General features: G+C 43.9%; 1 protein-coding gene across 5 annotated transcripts in view; it reads right to left on the bottom strand.

Moving 5' to 3' along the window:
- Positions 1-22,883, bottom strand: part of zmiz1a (zinc finger, MIZ-type containing 1a) — a 99,549-nt gene that overhangs the window by 36,495 nt on the left and 40,171 nt on the right. For 3 of the 5 annotated variants that reach the window (XM_019259671.2, XM_019259665.2, XM_019259668.2), the window contains exon 3: positions 20,630-20,706. The exons of the other annotated variants lie outside the window; for them this stretch is intronic. The gene's annotated coding sequence lies outside the window, so the exon portion shown is untranslated. The remainder of the gene's footprint in view (positions 1-20,629; positions 20,707-22,883) is intronic. 5 annotated transcript variants of the gene reach the window in all.

The following is a 22,883-nucleotide window of genomic DNA, read 5'->3' as shown; positions in this document are numbered from 1 at the left end:
CAGTTCCCACAAAACTGAAATCAAATGGACAAAGGACGGAGTCAGTGGAGATGGCTCTTAATCTAAAAATACATAATTAAAAACTGACAATTTAACAGATATTCTGGCAATTAACTGTCAATGAAGCGACAACAAGCGGCTTCACTAGATGACGGACTGATTTGTGCTTTTGTTTTGTTTTTTGAGCTTTGGGGGAGGGGAAGAGTGTTTCTTAAACTATCACAACTGTCGGCTTTTAACAGCAGTTAATGATGATTTATTATTTATCCCCGCAACAGCTGCAACAGCAAAAAGATTACGGGATGATGGCATCTATAGTCTGTACGGTCATTTAAGCCGCCGATAACATTCAATTGTTTTGATAGAAATTTGTTCAACAGGGTGCAAGGTGTGTGCGTATATGGATATAAAAGCTCAGTTTTAATTGATGGTAGGCAGTGCGGGAATACTTAACACACCACCAAGATTGTGTTTCTATCATTTAATAAGAGGAGTATATAACAAAGATAATTAAACAGCGCAGAGTCATTATTTAATTCCCACGGTTAAAGCGCCCGTTGAGTTGGTAGAGAAATAATGCATTTGTTCAAGGGCATTAGAAACAAGGCTGATGTTTGCTAACACATGAACCAGGTCCTCGGATAGAAGAACAGTCTGTGTAACCAGCGATGCAACAAATACAAACAAATCACGCTTTCAAGCTTCGCTCGCTGAAAATCCTTTGACAGTGGGTTTTAACTGAAACGGCTAAATAACCTCAGAGACAGCGAGACCTTCCTACACGAATAGAGGGGAGAACGCCGCGCTCATTCATCTTGCCGTGTGTGTGTGTGTGTGTGTTTGTTCACCACTGTGTGTCAGAGTGAGGGTGTGAGTTGCAAAGAACACAAAACATCTGCTCGCTGTGAAAATGAAACAGCCTAATGGTGTACACGGAGCACCGGTTTCATTCACTGAAGGGGGACAATTCACACAGGTACTATTTGGCACAGTGAGCGCAGGAAAAAAAAAACAGCGTTGAAAGGCTAATGTGTTCCACTGCAGCTTTTCACAAAACACTCCTCTAGTGCTACAAAGCACTCTACTAGTGTGTGTTTATTCGTGATCTCAAGCATCGTTACGCAAAGTCCATCCTATCGGCTTATCTTCACGAATGCATGTGCTCGTAACATGTCGAGATGATGTTTGACATCGCAGGCAGACGCAGAAACATACATCTTGAAGCCTCAAGAGGCTTTAATGTGTGTGTGTGTGTCTACTGTGATGCGTTTTCTCTCGAAAATGTTATTCTACTGCGGCTCTGCTTGTGAGATTTGAAGCATGCAGAAGGAGGACGGAGGACGCAGACGGACAAATCGAAGGGAAAGGGGGCAGAAACACACTCCTATAACATATTACATGTAGTGGGTGACGTGCAGGGAGAGATAGGGGGAAATGGTTGCGGAGTAGAGAGAGAGGAGAGATGGCGAGAGGTCATCCCTGGGTAATTTGTTTTGGTCCACTCAGAGCGCAGACACACAGGGAAGCAGGTAAACCAATTACAGTGTGACATGAATCACTAAGACCTACAGGCAGCCACGGAGCCGACCAGCCAGCGCAGCCAAGCAGCCGACCGAGTGCACGCCATCTCTTTCCCTAAAGGCTGGTCAGTCACAAGCCACAGCCATTGCTCCTCCCTTGACCACGATTGCACATCTGGAGAGAAGTGATGAGAGAAAAAAAACAATCCGCCGCCCCCCTGCACAGATTCAGCACTGAGAGATCCCGTGGAGCTTAGACAGCTTTTTAACATTTATCTTCGACAGATCTGGATGTTCTTCCTCTGAAGGAAAAAAAAAAAAAGACACTTGAGAATGGCTGCTGGGAAACATTGTGGATTGACCCCGACACAACAAAAGAAACAAAAACTGCGGACCACTACGATGGTTTCATCTGCAAGAAATAAAATCTAATCCGACAGTGTGTGTTTCGGTTCTTCATCTCTATCCCATTTTCAAACCACAAGCAATAAGGATAATGATACGGCTCCTTTGAAAAGGCACAAGGTTGGATGTCAAAGCCAAGCCAAATACTCCAGGGGGAGGTTATAAGTATTAACATGACAAAGACTTAAGCAATTACTTTAATTTCCTTAATCGCCCGACGGCTGTCAAAACGATGTCATGTCAGGCCTCAGTCACATTAACACCACTGGCTACATAACAGAGAAGCAGGAAACAACTTGTAAATAAACAATCATGTAGGTCTCCTCCACAACGGCAACAGCTCTAATCCTCCAGTTGATGCTAAACTGACAGGAGTTTCCTGAAAATCCGCCCGGCATAGAAACGGAAGAGAATGAAGTTGACAAGGAGAAGGATTGGACTGGATTAGAGATCGCCTTGGCACTTGGTTTTATTTGATGTGGCCTTGGTGCACGTTGTAGTTTCAGGAGGGTAAATATTTGATGAAGGGCGTTACGGTGTCGGGCTCGCTCCTGCCAGGGGCTGTTTTAAGGGAGCAACTAATAAAGACGGCAGCGCGGCAGGTTGTCGACCACCGTTGGGGCGCTGGCTGAGCAGAAGTGGCTGGAGAGCCGAGTGGAGCCTGTCGCCCCCTCAACGTGTTTACCAAAGCAACGTGTCTTCTAATGTTAGCTCAGCGGGCAAAGATAGCTCTTCCTTTGACTGTACATCAGTATGCACTCTCATGCATTTGCGCACACGCACACACACACACACACACACACACACACACAGCACCAGTGGGGCTGCAGTGAGACACAGTTGGAAGAGATTTCCTAAGATGTTAAATCTACCATCTTGCTGCCCCTTGAAATTAATAAGGGCCTCTGAACTGCTCTCTGAGAGCCACTAACTGGCCATTTGCACTGTCTGGCTCCGCTGGAAAAGGCACTCCCTGCCTCCTCTCATGAACCCTCCGCTCTCTTCCTCCATTTTTTTTCCCCCCTTCTTCCTCCGTCTCCTCTCCATCACTCTCTTCCCTCTCACCCAGCAATTTCCTATTTTTCTTCTCTCCATCTCTTATTGCCTCTCCCTTCCATCTCCACCCTCTTCATGTCAGCTCCCCTCTCTCCTCTCCTCTCCTCTCCTCTCTTTCTACCAACCAGCAGCAGCACCCCCCCCCCCTCCACCCCCACTTCCCCTCCTCTCCTGCCTCCTTCTTCCCTCCCTCCCCTCCCACCTCCTCCTCTTTTTCTCTCTTTCTCTCTCTCTCTCTCTGTCTCTGTCTCTCTCTCTCTCCATTCCTCTGGCCCTAAAACCAGCCCCTCGGCCGCCCGCTTGCGCTCACTCAGATGGCTGTTACCATGACAACCCTGTTCTTTCAGCTCTTGCAAAATAATGAAGACAATGTGTTTTCCATTTAGATGAGTTTTCTGGCGCAGCAGGGAGATATGGAGTGTCCATCTTGCCTCCTCTTTCACTGCGGAGGAAATGTAATAAAAAAAAAAGGGTTTCTAACCTCTCTCTCTGACACTCCTTCACTCTGCCTCTCTCTCTCTCTACACACACACACACACACACACACACACACACACAGGTTAGGGTGCTGTGTAAGCCAGCTGGGTGGTAAGGCGAGCTCAGTGTTTTAACCACAGTAGACAGAGTAGCAGCAAAGGCTCATGTCTGGCTGCTCTTGCAGCACGTCATCTGCAGCATTTTGTTGCATCTCGTAAAAAAAAAAAAATATGAATAAATTGTTGACAGGTAGAGATCAGACTTGACTGAAACAAACAAACAAAAAACTGCAGTGAAATCACAGTGGACAACTTGTCTGTGATAGATTAGTAGATAAGTCCTGGACCCCGTTGTCAAATCCATGCTCTGACAATGATAAACTGGGAACATTTCAGGCCTTATTTGGTGTTTTTGGGACTTATCGATGATATTTTCACAGCACTATGCTCCAGTGCGGGAATAAATGCCATGACAACTAAAATTAATGGAAAGAGCTTTCTTTCTTTCTCTCGCGGGTCTGGATTTATTAACTCACACAGCGCACGAGGGGGAAATGCGATCCAACCACTTGTTAAGGACCGAAAAGTAACATTTTACACTGCTCTGAGAGGTAATTCAGTTGCAACTTCTTGGCATTTTTTTTACCCAGGGGTTCAACATAAACAAACAAATGTTAGTGCTGTTTTTCTAATGACAGCAGTGTTGCAATAAAAAGCTTTCCAACGTGTGAAAAAAAAAAAAGACTTTGCACAAGACTTGCAAAGAAGAAAAAGTGAAACAGAGAGAGTTTCACACTGTTAGGATTTACAAAGTGTTAAAAATAACGTGTCTACATTCAAAAGTTGAGGCAGCTGATCTGCATAGGTCAGGACTTGGTTTTCTGGATTGCACTCTGCGTTATACTCCTTTGGGAAAATATATATCCGTCTGCCAGAGAAAGAGAAGAGTTACATACAAGAGAAATGGAGAGAGGGAGCAGTATAATATGTGTATGTCCACATGTTTACAGTGGAAATAGTGAGTCTGGGACATTTTCTTTGGGTCTCTTTTCCAGTGTTTATGGAGAGCGGTGAGGAACAACACTTCCTGAGAGGAAAGCCAGCTTTCCAAGCCCAAACCCTCTTCCAAGCCCCGCAGACGGGGAACGCTCTGTCTCCAATTTATGTTTTCCACCCAGTGCCGCGTAAACACGAGTGTAGAAAAACTGGTATGCATGTGCACGGGTGTGTTTCAGTTACTACACACACACACGCACACACACACAAAACAAAGGCAGGCAGGCAGACTAATCACGGACAAATGAGGCAAAACATCTCAGAGCGCAGTGATAGCCCCAGTGTTTACCAGCTGTAATAGACCTTGCTGCAAAAAGAAGACGACACAAACAGGGTCAAGCTCCACCTGAAACCCACCTAACTGACCTCCTCCTCACTCCTCACTTAAAGCTTTCTTTCCCTGGCCTGTCAACACCGGTGACAAGAGGGATTTAAAAAGAGAGCTGGGAGGAGACTTGCTGTCTCTCTTCCTGCCGGCCGCCCTCCGCTCGTTCTTAATTACATCCAGATCAGACTATTAATGAAGTCTGATTTTAACAACACCTACAGGGAATGAAGGAGGGCTTTCCTCAGCCAGCGAACATATCAAATCAAATCTGGCTCCTGGCCTTGACAGGTTTTTTTTGGGGGAGGGGGGCGAGTAAAATGACGTGTCTCTAAATCAAAAAAAAAAAAATGTAAAAAAATATTTCACTATTTTGATTAAAAGAGCAATTCTTTGATTTAGTATTTAATCTCTTTCATTCCATGCATTCTTCTCCTTCTTCTAAACCTGTCGCCAACATTACATAAAACGCATGAGTTTCACACATGCCGTGCTAGTTTCAGCCAATGCAGCCTCGAGCCGCCACCGTCAAGCAGGAATGAGGAGACTTAGGCTGACTCAAGTGACATCACTTGAGGCAAATTATCAGATCTGGCAACTCCCTCTGGAGCACAGGATACAATAATACTCTCTAAATAAAAAAATGCCCAGTGTAGTCTTTTATAACCTTCAAAATAATCAATTGAGAATTATATACAACTAGGAAGCAGCACCATTTACCAGCTGGGCCAATAAATTGCTCGATAAATTACTTAAATAGTTCATCGATAATCAAAATCACCGTTGATTAACTCTATAGACTAATCACTTCACTTCACTTCAGCTGCTGAAATGATCTTTCAGCGCTCAGCTGGGCGGAGCGGTTTGTGTGAAGGTGTTGAAGCGGCATGTATCATCCATCAGCTCTCTGCTGTTTGAAGTGCGGGGAGGTGGTGACAACTTGCTGTGTGCGCGCTGATGTATACATTTAAGCAAATCAAATCATCAGCTGCAGGAACGGCGTCACGTCGCCTCCTTTTCTTACGCTGTTTACCCGCCTGCTGTGAGCTAAAACTACCCCGCGTTTGATCGTCAAAGGGTGCACCCGCCAGCAATGCACATACAAACACGTGTACAAATACAGGGTGGGGGTTGTATATTATATAGCAGCATATGTGTACAGTGATGGCAGGCCCTTTGATGAGCAGGTTTAGGCTTTAAAGTGCTCCAGTGATGCAGTCGCTTCCCACGTGCATCCATATTTGATGTACAGCATGTGGCGGGAAACAGCCTCTGTGCTCCAGGCGCTCTGATCTTCTCAAGACACTCCTGTCAGAAAGCATGATGGCACGATGTGCGCTGTAACAGCCTCATCTATATGTTTACACATGTGTGTGTGTGTGTGTGTGTGTCACGAGGTGTGTGTTTTTATCTGTGTGTACTCTCTCTGTAATACCATTGTCCACTGCCACCTGCAGAGCACAGCAGCATTAGCAGCCCCCCCTCCACACACACACACACACACACACAAATCCCAACAGATCAAAACACTGCACTCCATCAAATCCAGTGAAAAGCCTGTTTACTGATGATCTGGTGTGAAGACAACAGACGGCTGGACTGGAAGAAGAAGAGAGAGAGAGAAAGAGAGAAAGAGAGAGGTGAGGGGTGAGAGTGGTTGAGGCAGTGAGGCAATCGGGGAGTGGCCGACTGCAGGGGCTTCGAGTATGAGCCATTGTAAAGGAGCTAGGTGGGATAATTGGTCTCCTAAGCTCAATGCGCAGCATGCATTTTTAATGAGCCCACACTGTTGCTCATTTAATATATAGGCAAGAGATTGCAGATAAAGAAGAAATGCTGTGAAATGCTGATGTTTATAGAGGCGAGTGGGCTGACGGGGGGAAGACAGAGATGTTTAATTATTTCTCTGGTTTGGCTCGTGTTGTTAATGTTATTAGTAGTTTGTTGCATAACGGCTGTATAAAAGTCTTATCGTGCCAGAAAGGATACTTGCGATACACTGCACTGTACGAGCAAATAAAAACAGTTGATTTGATTATTTAAATGTGCGATATGCGACACAACTAAGCCACTATGAAATGAGAGGGTGACTGAATCTCACCAGCGACTAGTTAACTCGAGAACCGTGATCTATACACTCCTATCCAAATTTACTGCCTTGTAAGCCGGCAGCTCAGAGAAGGGGCCAACCTTCCTGCAGCCAGACGCTGTTGGGAAGTACAGTTAGCGAATAAAACTCACACACCAGCTCCGGCCAAGGCTTCTGACCTGTCAAAGCACCTCGTAATGTTCTTACTGACCTCAAAGCAACAAAAAGAGCAAACCTTTCACATTACAGCAGTCTCAGGCGGGCATTAGAGGGCTGCGCTGACCAGGAAGTTAACAAGCTGGTGGCAGGGGGCAGAAGCACCCGAAGTTTAAGTGAATTAAGAAAACTAAGTTGTGTTTAGCCCCGGCATGAGTCCATCTCTCCTTGTTGGAGGGCACGGTGCCTGGGCTGCCACCTCGTAATAGCATTAAACACCTCCCAAATAGATGTTTGAGAGTGAGTACACTGCAACCCGAAGGCTGTGAATAGGGGCCGCTTTACAATAGAGGACTGCACTTGGACTTGGACAACAAAAGGAAGAAGGGGGGATTAAAGAGGGGTGGCAGGAGGGATAAATAGAGGACAGGAGGCAGAGGGGAGAGGTGGCAGGTGGAGGGAGGTTGATTAATGACAGGTCTTTTTTTTTGCCTCCCTCTCTCCCTCTCTCTCTCTCTCTCTCTCTCTCCTGCTGTCCTACAGTACTTCCTTCAGGGACCCCACAGACCTCCTCCAGCATCCTGCTTCCAAGCCCTCCACGAGATCTCCAGTCTGGGTCCATCCATCAATGCTGCTCCCAGCCTGAATGCAACTCAACTCCCCTCTGTCGTAACCCTAACTCAGCCTGTTAACACAACCCCTGTCTGCTCTCGGTGTCTTCTCTGCAACTGATGATTATTTTTCATTTTGTCTAACACGGCAGTCCAAAAGCAAACGGTATTTCATGCATATTGATACAGAACAAAGCAATAAGTTCATTCTCCCCTCCTTCGTAGAGTAGGGCTTGTCTTCAGCTGATATTTTTGACACTAGTGCCATTGCTGATGATTTCAGTTCTTACCTCTGACAAAAGAAACTCTCAAATTGAAAATATTGTCGAAACAACAAGCAACAAAACAAGAACTTTGCCACTAAAAACAGGCAAAATTAGGATTTGAATCAGAGCCTTAAATCAGTAAAGTCGTTGGCAGTTGACAGCTTTCAGTACTGTTTTTATTATTGGAGCCAAAAAAGTATTATGGTTTCATAACCAGCCCTAAAACCAAGAAGCTCAAAACAGGAAGTGTTTTTTTTTGTTTTTTTTTATAAAAGACTGTCAGTCAACAAAATTGTTGACGAATGATTTTCGGTCAATTAATCAACGAACCCCCTTCAGAACATTCGTTCGTAACGTGTCGTCTCTCGACTTTACTCCGGCTCTGTAGTTAGAACGTGCGATTTAAGAGCGATTCTATGAACAAAACTCACGCTTTCATCTTTAAAAGCAGCTTATACATAAGGAAATGAATGGCTAAAGCACTTCCTGGAAGCAGAGTCGTGCTGGACATGCAGCTCATGTAACATATGTCAGTACACATATTCTGTTTATACTGTATTCAGTCAGGCTGGGCTAAACAGGGTTCGTAGTCATCAGACCTCGGCCGTTCTCTTTGATGCGAGTACAAAAGCTCCCTGGCGGATGTGAGCGAGCCCCCCACCACCACCACCACCACCACCTCCACCTCCACCTTCTCCGCCAAACAGTCCCACACCCGCCTCAAGCCTTTGCGGCCAATCCTCTCTTCTCTGACTGAGCAACGCACACACACACACACACACGCAGGGAGAGAGCTGAGCATAAGCATCTGGATCACACAAATTAATTCTATTTTCTGATGGCAGACAGACGGACCAGCCGGACGGCCGCCGCTAATCTGTCGCCTCCCCCCCTCCTCCTACCACCACCACCTATAATCCCTGAGAGAGAGAGAGAGAGACAGACAGCGAGAAAGAAAGAGTTTAGGACAGTGAGAGCGAAAGGGACACTTACATAATGGTGAAAATAGGCTTGATCTTATCCCCGTGCCTGAAATAAAATGGACTGCCCACTGGCTAAATAAACACTTGTTGGCCACTTTGCTAATGCTACTCAACACAATGGAAGACGGATGATGTTTCATTCACAGTCTCGGGGCCGGGCCTTGTTTGATTTGCTGGCGCAGCACAGTGTATATAACAGGAGTAATAATAAACTTTGCAGCCTGGTGAAAGCTGCAGCAGTGTAGGCCTCACTCAAGTCTTGTTAGGTGACAGAAGGCTCTGCTGCAAACACACTCCGACTGAGGAAACACACACACACACAAAGAAGAGCCATATTTCTTCCAATTATGTGTAACTGACTTGTAATTTGGCCCAATCTCCTGTCGGTTTGTGTGTGACCCCGTCACAAGGGGAGCGGACGTAAAGATGAGGCGTATGAGTGTGTGTGTGTGTGTGTGTGTGTGTCTTGTGTGCTACAATATGTGCTTTGTATTCATTGCAGATAACAGGAGGCCGTTGGAGGAGAGAAAACAGCAGCCATTGATTTTGTGTGCTGGGCAGGCGTTTCTCCATTCCAGAGTCTGGTCGATACACACACCGAAAAGCAGGGAGCACCGGGAGTGAGGGTGAGGGGGTTATACACCACTCTGGACACTGCATAAACACGCACATATACAAGCGCATGTGTCGGCAGCCAGCAGAGCAGCGGACACAAGGTCTGTCAGGTAATCACGGTTTATCTTATTAGCCGCGGACACATTCGCAAACACGTACGCACGCATGATCAGAGGCAAATATCTCCACTTTGCAAACACAGGACTTGAATGAAGGCGAAATGAACAAATGGACTCAATAAGGCAATTTCTTTACTGTGAGCAGGGCAGGAGAGGGTGGTGGAGGGAGGGGGGCATGTTTCAGCATTAAATCCTTTATAAAGTAGCCAGCAAATCAAACATTGATTTCCATGAGCCACTGCGCCGCAGGCATTAAGGATCTCCCTCTTCAACCGAGGCAACGCAGGCCACACGCATACACACAACAATAAGTACACAAACACGCCGACAGCAGGCACCAAATGAACTTTATGTTGAAAAGTAATTGCCGCGATCTGAATAGGAAAAACATTTGCAAGGCTGTGTGTGGTTGGCCTGGTTTGGAGCCAGAGGGAAACACTGGTCAGCTTTGATCAAAGATGCGCTTGTCGCTGCTGGACAAGCGGCCATTAGAGGGGCACACTGACAAATATAATAGTTCAGCTCATGTTTATATTTAATGAGACAGAAAAAACAACAACACTCGCTCTTACCAGAATGGCTTCGGCTGAGTTTGTTCTTTACTGGTGGCTACTGCTTCTCTGCGCAAGTTGTGTCATATCAATATGTAAAAACTGCAACAACCTGCACTAACTTGTTGCTTGTTACTTTTCACGGCTAAGTACATGTTCTTGAGAATTGTATGATCTTTATAAGGTTCCTCTAAGAAAAGAAGGTTTGACATGGAGTTAAGATGTGAAAGAAACGGTGCATGACTTAGATGGGAGGCGGTTAAGGGGAGGTGACCTACAGACAAAGGCAGACAAAATTTCAATTTCATTCAATTCAAAGTGATGTTACACTGTTGGGTGCAAAGGAAGACGCTTCCTTGGACGGATTTGTCTGAAGACCCTGAGGTACCCGTCGAAGTGTGACAATTTTCCAACTACAGAATTGTATAAGTTGTCCAATATATGCCAATAAAAGGATCTTTCAATAAATCAGCAGGTCATGATGGACATGACACTGGAAAGATGAACATTTTATATCATTAACTTATTTTAAGGTTTACGATATAGGCCAAATGACTAGTGGAGTATATCTTTTAGGTCTAACAAACATGTTGCATGTATCCTCCTTGTAAAAAGATACTGTATGTAAATCCTGCATTGTTTATGTCCATGTTTACATGCCAGCTGTCTCCTTCTTCTTCCCTGCATGCACGATGCTCCATAGCACAACTAGTGGTGAAAAAATGCACAGGTTACCTTTAAAAACAAATCTGTTCACACAAGTGGTTCCAGCATGAGGCTCAGTGTCGAAAAAAAAGTGGATGAATGAAAATGATTTATCTTTTGTACTAATCCTGTCAAACCTGGAGATAAAACAGCACGGTTGCCTATTAATAAAGCTTTCATTGTGTTTGCCCAAAAAAAACCCACTCAGTTTAAGCATCCCGAGCAGAAAGAAAAAGTCAAAACCTGACTCAAACTCCACGGAGCACACTAGGTCATTCTCAAACCAGCTCGCTTTCATTGAAATTTAACTGTTGTGACATTTTAAGCTGTTAGCTGAGAGCCAGTCAGAGACGGAGGATGACGAACAGGCACACACAGAGGAACATACACATGTAAAAGATACACGCACAGGGAAGCAAAATGGAAAAACAGGCTCAGGAAATTGGCCAGTTCCTGTATAGGAGAGGTAGAAAAAGAGAGAAAAGGAGGGGAGGGGGTTCGAATGGAAGAAAAAAAAAAACAGGGAGAGAAAGACTGAGAGAGAAAGACACGTCTTATGTAACTGAAGTGTCACCGTGATTTTGTTTTTCAGATACACAAAGCTGTCAGACTGTCAAGAGTTTCCAGTAAAGTCTAGTTTCACATAAACAGTTTGTTAATCTGTTAGAATATGTACGCAATAAAACATTCAGACACAAAATAAAACATTGGTGTGAATGTGATGTCATTAGAAAGCATCTGTTTTTAGTCATTTAGCCACAAACATACTGATGAATCCCATTCACTTGCAAATGGAAAAAAAACAACTCAAAATAGTTGTGAATTAGCATAATGGCCCTCCTTCAAAATTGATACAATATTTAGTGCAAAGGACACAGCATCCATTAATAACCTTTTGGATAAGACAAAAATAAAAGTGGACTGCAGGAATCAATTAGGAATGACACAAGTCACAACTTTTCATTCAGAGAAAACAGAAACAAAGCCACTAAAAGTTTGATGAATCCTAAAATTTAAATAATTGAATAATAATTGGTCATTTTTATTTGGTCGTTTTTTCTTTGGTTGGTTTTATAGGCAAAATGTTTACCTGAGGAAATAGCCAGCTGATTAATCCTACAATGAAAATAACTGGTAGCTGCAGCCTGTGGTCAAAATATAAGCACTGATGGTAGAATGTGGATAATTTCACCAATGACCTGACCTTGTTTCCCTGTTTGTGAGGCTAAAAAGGTATTTGTGGTGTGTTTATTATCATTATTGTCATATGTCATTTCACACGAGGTTAAACATCTAAAGCACCCTTGTGTATGTGTGTGTGTGTTTGTGTGTGTGTAAGGTCATCTAGCCAGACCAGTCCTTCCCTCACCGTGCCTCGACAGCGCTAAGCTTTAACCTCTGAGGCCCACGGAGCAGAGCAGACCCAGGCTGTAATCAGAGCCTTTGGGTTTCCAATCTAACGTGAAACCAGGCAGACACCTGACCCTCTGGATTCTCACACAGAAAACACACACAGACATGGATATAGAGGCACATAATCAGAAACACCTGTTCAGTCGACACAGGGACGCACTGAAGAACACGCGGGACACAAACAATTCAACGAGCACATAAAGGCGCTTTCAATGATGCACAAAACTTGTATGGAAGCGACTCTTGTGTATCATTGTCCTCATACACACAAGCAGTTCTCGCTTTAAACAAGCATTTCTCAACATGAACAGAAGATATTACTCCGACTCTATCTATTGTATCTGCTGCAGTCGGCGTGTGTGTGTGTGTGTGTCTGGAGAGAATAACAAAAGAAACACAGTAAGCATGAACTGCTCATGTTTTTCCAGCGAACGTGTCGAGTCGGACAGACAAGAGTTGAAAAGAAAGTACAGACAAGAAGAAAACACAAAGAACAAACATGCAACGAAGCGTCCGCTGACACCCTAAATCTGGACGCATCACACATGAAATATGTGCATGTGCCAAAAGTTTTTTTGGTCAGGTTCTTTAGACAGAAATCTTCAGAAAAGATAGGCACAAATATACTGTAGCTTGATGTTCTAAAAGTTCTCAAAGTAGAGTAAATAGCACATTTGTTTGGGACTATTTTCAGCTGTGGAATAATACACATTTGATGCTCTAGGGAGAAGTTACAGCAGTAGGGTGGTGTATGCGGGATGGAAATAAACAACAGTGCCCGAGTTCATTGTTGTTTTGTCTCTTTAATTTAATGACAAATCCACAAAAATCACCAGATTCATCTAAATGTTACTAAAAGGTTAACTAAATACGGAAGAAAGTAGCATTGTGCTATTGGTACCAAATCGTAGGTGTCAAAAGTCCTGAGACAGAAATGGATGACGACAAATGAGGAGGTGGGGTTCAAAGATTAGGTGAAGGTTTGCTTCAAAGACATTTATTCATTAGGCCATATGAATGGACTGAAACTAATAATACAGAGTATAAATGGGCATACGTGCACGTAAGCATGTCCTTTTATTCCACAGTTCATTAAGAGGGAACACTTCACCACTGGCTGTTGTGAAAGAAGGAGCAGCAGCTCTGGGCTCATTGTGGATGCACTAATCCTTCACTTATCTGGACTACGTCAATACTGCTGCTGCCCCCCCCCCCCCCCCCCCCCCCCCCCCCCTTCCCCCCCCCCCCCCCCCCTTCCTCAATTTTCTCCCCCAGCTCTCTTCACCCTCACCATTGCTGCCCTGCAGCTCTCATTCCAGCATTTGTCCGACTTCCTCCCCCCTTCCTTCCTCCATCCCTCCCAAGACGTTGCTTGAAATCCATCCTATCTCTTCTCCCTCCTCTGAACAAAACAGAAAGGGTACAGGGAGTAATAAGACAGAGCAGCAGGGGAGGGATGGCTCTAGTAAGGTTATTAAGCCTCACACACACACACAAACACATGGTTCGCCACAGGTGAAGCCCCCGGGGGGGGTCGAGGGGCCATTTCTGTGTGTGTGTTGAGAAGGCACTTTATGTGTTCATGCTGGTAAAGGTGAGTGATGAGGCCACCCACCTTTTTTTTCTGGCACCAACAAACCAGTGTTCGCTTGATACGGTTCTTTCTGCAAAAAAGAACTACCACATCTTTTTAGACTAAAGCTGGCAGTGTTCAGCGCTTTACGCCGTTAGACAATATTTTTAAATTTGATCATATTCAGGCTGAAAACGATTCAAATGCTACAGGTGTTCTGAAAGTGTGTTCTTGGAAAAGAAAGGCCTCTTCAGACATCATTTAGGCCGTCATGTAATGGCAAAACTCTCCACTGAAACCTAAACAAATTCAATTAATTTAAGTGGGTTAATAGCTCCTTGAGGCAGAGTGAGGCGTGTTTCATTGCAGGTTTTACAGACTGTCAGCCCCCTTTTTCTGGTTGAGTAAAAAACTCCGACATCAAGCTGTAAAGAGTCCTTTGGTTTCCTCTCTCAAATAAAAAGAATAAAAGTATATAGCAAATATGGAAGTTATTAATGGAGTCAGCTCAAAATGGTGCCTTAAACTGACCTGGACTAAAAGTGGTTGGGGAGATGGAGAGAACGAGGTCCAGTTGTAACTAGCCCTATCTTTACAGCAATGAGGATAAAGGCTCTTTAAAACAGGATTTGGCCTGACCCACCACTCTATAGCTGGGAGCTGATACAGCAGTGCACAGCCAGCGGTGGATCGTTTTTCATCTCCAAATCTGCTTTGGCATGGTCGGGAGTGCCAGTGTGAGGAGTGTGTGCATGGCTAGGAGGAGGGAAGCATGGCACGCACACAAAACACGGAGGGAGAGGAGAAGGAGAGGAGGGGCTGCCAAGCCGGGGTGCATTGTGGTCCATCTCTTGTGGGTTTTTTATTGGTGTTATTCTGACAACACGAGGGCCGGGTCTTCCCTCCCTGCTCAGCTGAGCAATCAGGTCACCTCATCTTGACAGACACAAACACACGCGCGCTCGCACACACACGGACGTAAACACACAGCGACCACACGCACACACACACACACACTTACACATGGACACGCAGTACATGCCGCCTGCAGCTGTTGCCAATGATGTCAGTCCTGATTTGGCCAAACTAGCCTTTTGTTTCACAGCATGAACACAGAAGAGAGGAGGACGCTTCATTTGGCAGTACAGCAAGAGTTTTTCTGTCTCTGAGATTGTTTGGATTGAGGATTAGCTACTGGTTGCTGACATGAAAGTCTGAAAGCAGAACAAAGTCATTTGTTAGTGCCTGATTTTGGGGTCCACAGCTTCGAAAATTGATCATTGTTGTACAATTTTTTGACATTTTCTAGATGAAATGATCCCTAGATTTAAAAATATGGAAATATTAACTTGTACTGATACAAATCTACGATCTGCACATACACACACACACACGGTTAACACTTAAGAATAAAGCCATATGTCTTTACGTATGATCGCACAGTGTAAACAACACTTGATCTTGGAGAAACTTGACGCAAAAGCACCTCATAAGCAGTTCTTATGTTCATCTTTTGGATATATTTAGATATAAAGTGGTGCGAGTTATGTAAATATGGTAAAAGTGAAAAGAGGGAACAAACACGGCATAATTTCACGCCGGCTTCGCTGCACTAAATTGTCAAAAAAAACAAACGAATCTGAAAAGCTACAAGCTCTAGGTAATTGCCAACCTCCGCAGCAGGTTACTGACACCTCGCTGTAATGAGTTGTTTATAAACTTGAAAAGTATGAAAATGATTTTTGTCTAACACAAAGTTAGAGACCACTGCTCTAGTCGTACAGCCCCCCCTCCCTCCCCTTTCTCCAACACAAACACATGCAACACACACACACACAAACACCCTCCGCCTCCAACCCCCTGATGTCTGTTGGCAGAATTGTCTGAGGAGCTTAATTGGTACTTTCTCATTTTTTCCTCTTTCTCGCTCTCTAACTTTGTCACTCTCTCATTCAGCTGTGTGTGTGTGTGTGTGTGTGTGCGTGCACGCGTGTGTGTATTTGTCTGTTCCACTGTAGAAAAAGTGTCTCTGTGTTTTCATGGCAAGAGGACAAGAGCGTGGGTGCCACTAAATGAAACAGAGGCCGAAGCAACTGCACACTCTGTGGCAATGTGATTGGGCGAGCCAACTCGGTTAACCAAATCTTGGAATGAGCCTCGACTGAACAAAGCGCATGCCATAAACACGCACGCACGCACACACACACACAAACACACACACACACACACACACACACACGAGTTGTCCCGGTGCCCAGGCAGCTTTCCTGCTGCCGATAATGAGGAGGTTTGGAGATGCGCATTTGTTTGTGCAGATCTAAAACACACACTTTAATGGCTAACTCGATGACTTGCACGCTCTGCCAATCACACTCGCACACACACATACACACACACACACACACACACACACACACAGGTTTCCAGTTAACAAAAATCAGCATTCTGCTTACTTTCACATTTGTGTACAGTAGCTTTTATTACTGCACACTCAAAAACACACACCGGGAGTTACATATCACACCTGCTGACATGAGATACAAACATAGCATGAGACATTCTTCTCCTGAGCTATTATGCTGTCAGTGACATTTTCGAGAAAAAAAAAAATAATCCCACTTCTCCTGACATTTCAAGCAGCGGCTGGTTACAGCACACACGCTGCCGTACGAGCAAGCCCGCCTCTTGATCTGAGATGTGTTTCATGGAAGCCCGGCAGCCAGGGCTGCTTGTTGGAGCAATGATTTGATTAGGTTCGCGCTGATTACAGTCTTGTTGGTTACAATGTACGGCTCTATCAGAGAGAGCACGAGGGAGGGAGGGAGGGAGTCAGGGGAGGGTGGGAGTGATTGAGAGCTGGACTGTCAGTTTGTCAAGCTGTCAAAGAGCGATGGCCGCGTTTGTGCTTTTGTGCTTAGCCGTGGTTTGCGTGAGTAGCTGAGCGGAGATTCCAAATGAATCAGCTGATATCAAAGAGCACCGGTGAGGACATTAATACAAATCTGTTAGCAGTTATCAGCACTCAAGAGAGCGATACGATGCCGAGCGCGAACCGGCCCCCCCCTTTGAAACGGATCACAGCAAAGTAAAAAAGGAGCAGTGGATCTAAACGGCTCCCATTTCACAAACAACGCAATCGCAGATAAACACTTTTAGCGTCAAGTGCTTTGTCTTGGCATTGTGCTCGAGTGCTGTGTGGACTTTGCAGCACAACGGCACAGCAGCTCAACCGTGCTGTGTAATATTGGCCGAGAACAAATAATCTGAAAAGCCTCGAATGCCCTCTGCCTTTGTAAGCTTTATGAAATATTAACCAAATTAATCTACTCTTTCCCCCCCCAAGAGAACATACTGTACTGCAACTGATTCACTGTAAACCAATAATCACTGCTGAGATTAATTCTAAGAAATGCAGAAACATTTTTGATCTCTGAAAGCCGGCGACAAGGTGTAATTATTCTCTTCAATATATTATGTTTTCTATTAATTAGGTCTGTGCCAGTGAACGCTGCTCTGCATGCTGAAGTGACAGCCACAGAGCCACAGGCGTCTCTCAGCACAGCTTTATTCCTAACAGCAAGCGGGCCGGGTTGAACAAGCTATTATAACATTATGGGGCTTAACAGATAGCAGTACAGCATCTGATCAGAGGTCAAATTCGTGTTGCGCCTCGTGAAGATATTTTTAAAAGACCGATACGTTTACCCAGTGTTAGTAAAGCAATTTCTATTGGCCTCGAGGCAGAACAAAAGGGTAGAGTTCACTGAGCAGAAAGAGCTTCACTTCAAAAACAAACACACAAAGTAAAATAGAAAATCATTTGAAGGGATTTTATAGATTGCAGATTTAATGTCCGTCTGATGGAAAAAAGACAGAGATCAGAATTAATCCTCTTAGCTGTTTGTTTGGTAATCTGATTTAGTCTGATTTTTAGGCTGCTATCTCTGGTCGTGGTTACTGATGCTGTCTCTGACTTGACCACAGCCATTTTCACCTTCAACACCCCTTCTCCACCCTATTATTAGGGTTTGGGCTTGATATATAAACAAAATATCGGTATGTGTAAGTCCCCTACTTCCACAAATCCAGCGATGTGTCTGCTTATGAAATTCCCCTCTCTGACATCGCTCCAGAGAAGCACACTACGGCTGTCCCTGCTCCAAATAAATGACCTACTTTGCACATTAACACACATTTACATGCAGGCAAATTCCAGGGCAGCTTCATAGTTTCTGTTCTCGACTCAGACGCTTCTCACTTTAAGTACATCGTGACTCCTGTCCAATTCTTAGAAAACACACCTTTTTTGCTTTCTTGCCATCTTTGAGAGGGTCACTCAGGCAGCACAGCTTAACAGGTGACAGGTTAAACCATATCTCCTTCCAACCTGACTGGAAAATAGGTGCATAATGAGCGCAGAGTTCTCAAGCAGAGTCGCACTTTTTGTCGTGCTAGCGTGTTAAAAGGAAGGTGAGGCTGGCACAGAGGCCCACCTAAGGTGCTCCCGGCTCAGGCAGAGCTATTTCCAGACCACCAGCCCCTCCCGTCTCTTCCACCTCCACCTCTGGTGGGGAAACCACACCACTGCACAGGCTCCAGTCACAGACGTGACTCAAGAATGGATCCATTATTCACACAGGCTGTTAAGGGACTGGCACACGAGGGGTGGGATGTGGTAGCGGGACACGAACGCTCACTTTTACTTAACTTGGAATTGCTCATGCAAGCAGAACATTTAATGAGAGTTAAGTATTTTTAACAAAAGAAAAACAGCTCAGCATTCCTTGTATCATTTAACTTGTTGAACAATGGCATTAATATCCACCGTATGATTTCAGCGATGTAAAGTGACTGAAATAGCTTCTAAAGGAACAGATCTGACACCGTGTACTTAAGTATGCCCTGCGCTGAAATGATATGTGTGAATTATCAGGGTGCCATGTGACTGTAGACGCACATCGAGGACCACGGTACAAAGCCAGGGCAACATAATAGTGCAATGAAAGTCAACACAGCTTTAGACACACACGTCATATCAAGTTCAGGGAACGCTTGACAGCACAACACAGCTCCACACAACTCGACATGGATGAATGTGAAAGTGCTCTCTCTCTCTCTTTCTCAAACACACACACACGCACACACACACACAGAGGCCAGATTGTATACGAGTTTGCTCACGGACCATGATAAGAAAATGTGGTAAATGCGTAATCTGATATGCATGACTTGAGGTTTCTCTCTGCCTTTCTTTTCCTCTTGGAAATCGCAGGTTGCATCCATAATTTACACCAGCCTCCGTCTGTTTCTCTCTTTTCCACTCTGCTCCCTCCCCTCTTTTTTTTTTTTTCTTCTTCTTCTTCCTCCCTCCATCTCCTCTTCTCTCTCCTGGCAATCTGGCTTTTGCAGCTTTTGCTCATTAGCATATTGCAGAATTTGCAGATGCCACCAAAAATTATTCACCTTCCAGCGCTTTGATGCCGTTTCACATGTATACAAACTACGCTGTCGACATTTTGCACAGCCTTCCTCCAAACAAAAGCAAAGAGGGACAAGGTCTCCTTTTACTCCAACGCATTGAAGAGGGGGGGGCGACGTCCTTTAGTCTGATGTTTCCTCACATCCTCATTCACCCCAATTACATCATCCATCAAATCAGCCAAAGGTTTTTGACACGGTGGAGACGATTGATGGAGTGTTTCTTCTCAGTCAAGGTTTAAATGAACACTTAATATTCATGCAGACCAAGTGAAAACTGAATGCATAATTTTCATGCTGTTCAAAGGCTAATTGAGCACAGTATTCATGCATGTTTTTGCATTAAACGGAGGCTCGTCTTTCAGGTTATGCAGACAAATGACTGGAGGATCGGGATGTGGGGATTAGCACTTGTCCTCCTCTTGGAGATTGATATTTGTACTGATAGAGGCAGATCAATAGTCATACATGGCAACTCACCATTGGTTCAACACTGTTAATACAGCAGTTCAGGTTTCACACCTTAGGGGCAGCTTGAAGCAGAGCCAGAAGGGTATCACCGCTGAGGTACACATGCAAGAATGTGGTCTTGTAAACATCCTTAATTTAGGCTTTTTCTAAAATCGACCACATCAGAGGAAGAACGGTGAAATAGTGAAATGCTGAATGACTTGGCAGCACAACTTGTTTGGGTTCTTGTGACTGACTGCCCTGTTACCTGACAAGCACCAGCTGTCTAGCAGGCAGAGGAGGAAATGCCGTCGCCCACAAAATCCACTCCCTATCATGTAAATCATCACGTAACCATGTGCTTTCATTTAAAACAATGGCGGTCAACCTCTCACGGCGATGAATTCAGTATGTTCTGACGTGTATGTGGTCCAATATTGTTCTCTGAAAGTGTTTTGGACAATAAGACAAAGCATGGTATCAATTTCAATATCACAGGACTTTTTGTTTTTGTGCCCTTGAACTGTAAAAGTCTCTATGAAATTCAGTGAAAGCACAACTCTTCGGCCTCGGTTACTGTATAACATGCTCACCAGTGCATTCTTTCATAGGACAAAACACCTGTGTGTTTAGTGGCTTGGTATCGCACAACAAAAGACAAAATCCAAACTGCAGCTGTCTTATCTTGTTTGCGAAACCATGCTGAAGTATATCTACATCACCGTACGAGCCGATGCTTAACTGTCCAGATGAAGACATAGGTGATAAATCAGGATCCTTACCAGTGTGGATGACGACGTTCCCGTGTTTCTTATCAGGCAAAATCGGTTTCTGAATTCTCATCAATCACAGAGCGAGTCTAAAATGAAACACAACAGAACGCAACGCACATCAGGGAGTGTGACAAAACACAATCTGCTTTTTAGTGATAGGAAAACAAGACTTAGGTGGCATCATTTATCGAGATGTATAAAGCACCCTGTCGTGCGTCTGACAGATTGGAAGCACATAACAAGGAGTGACAGAGCTGGAGAGAATGTGCGTCTCTAATCCCCGCCAAATATAAAAAGATAAAATACTTAAATGACAAATACAAGTTGATTTTTTCGTCTTCCTTTCCGAGTGTTTTGGGCCGTTCTAGTTGCAGAGGCAGCTGTCTTTGAACTCTCCAGGCTCTAATCATGGAGGAATAGTTCTTCTGCTTCTGGCTTTTCTCTAACTACGATGTGCAGATCTCCTAATGGGACGACCGCTTGCTGACTATTAATGCACTCGCTGACTTTACAGGACTGTATCTTTAAATCACTTATTTCTGCGTTTGAAACTCCCACATCATTTCATTAATATTCTGCTCGACTGCTTCCCAAAACCGTCTGGGTTACATTTTCTCCACATGTGTACTCATACAGTAGGCGGAAAGAAGACTTGAGCTATCTTCACAGACTACAGATTGCCCCACATTTAATTACTGTTAACACGCAAGCTAAATACGCCTCCATGATTTATTCATTTTCCCCCATATTTGAGTCAAATTAAATTAGTCATATGAGTTTAATTAACTAAATATGATCTGATATTGTAATTTCACACATGGATATGGGATATAGAGAAAGGGTACTTGAGCACAAAGAAACCATGGTAAACCAGTGCTCATTAGAGGCTCTTATGTGTAGTCATGTTGGCATTACCAACAGCAGCATTAGCTGAATGATCGCTCCTAATCAAGGTTTACACACTGGGAGGTTACCTTTATTCCTAAAGAACTGGGATCACTCTGCTCACACCATTATTCACTGCTCCCATTAGTCATCGAACCGTAGCTAATACAAGTAACTCCCCTCATATTTTCTGGGACCAGCACTCTGCTCATTATTATTACTTGAGACCACACAACTGCAATTAGGGGAAATAATAGTTTATTCCTCCAAGATAAAGAGTCACTTTACCACATATATATAAAAAAAAAACATACTCCATAAATTTTCCCGTTAACCTCAAGTGGAATTGTTGGGTCTCTACACAATTTTATAAAGAGTATGGTCTAGACCTGCTCCATATTAAAAGTGTTATGAGACAACTTATGTTATGATTTGATGTTAGATATTCGTCTCTTTGGTCTTAGAGTGTTTCTCAAACTTTTCACACAACATACCACCTCTGAAAATATTAGGATCTCCAAGTATCACCATGACGACCGGTGTTAAAATACAGACGTATAAGTCAACCCTACACCAGAGGCAGGTTTATTGCAAATAAAATCATTATTTATTGTTGATTAAACAGAACCAGCTCAAGAGCCAAATCAAATTTGTTGGAAAGCAGTATCTAAATAAATTTATTTTACCTTTGCATACTATCTTGATGTGCAAGGATGTGCACAACACATGTACACTGCATTTTTCATTCAAATTCATTTTATAGTATTTTGATAGTTTAATATATAATCAATCTAATTAATCTATATATTTTTTATTTAATATTTTGGTGATTCCTCCACAGACCATACTAAGTGGTCTAGGAGTATGGTTCTTGCTTGAGATGCAAGAGGTCTCCCAAATGCCACACCTTGCCAAAGTTACAAACATGTGCATGGCAAGAATTAAAGGTAAGTGAAAAAATATGTTTCTGTAATTTGTGTGCACTAAACCTTGAAGAGCTTTTGTCCTTAATAATAAAAAAAGGCTTACAAACACAAATTTAATATAATTCAAACATGCTCCAGAGAAACATCACAGTTGATTCCTGATAAACAGTTTTTTTTTTTAATTATTATTCAACCATGTGTCAGGGAAGGTCATCCTTTTGAAGCGAATCAATGATGTTCACATTAACTCATACGCACTCACCAGGGGAGCTGTTGTGGGTCTTCCTATTGTGTGTCTTTACTTTGAGTGGTTCTGAAGCACAATGTCTAATGCTGGTGTTATTTCCCACTCATACAAATGCTCCATCATGGAGCTAAACACGCTGCAGCCAGTGATATAAAAAAAAAAAAAAGCACACGGTAATATACCAATCTCTTGGTAATGAAACATG

This window comes from Larimichthys crocea, chromosome III (genome assembly GCF_000972845.2).
Source record: "Larimichthys crocea isolate SSNF chromosome III, L_crocea_2.0, whole genome shotgun sequence".
NCBI classification, from domain to species: Eukaryota; Metazoa; Chordata; class Actinopteri; family Sciaenidae; genus Larimichthys; species Larimichthys crocea.
The sequence above is the reverse complement of the archived record's forward strand: the minus strand, read 5'-3'. Positions and strand labels throughout refer to the sequence as shown.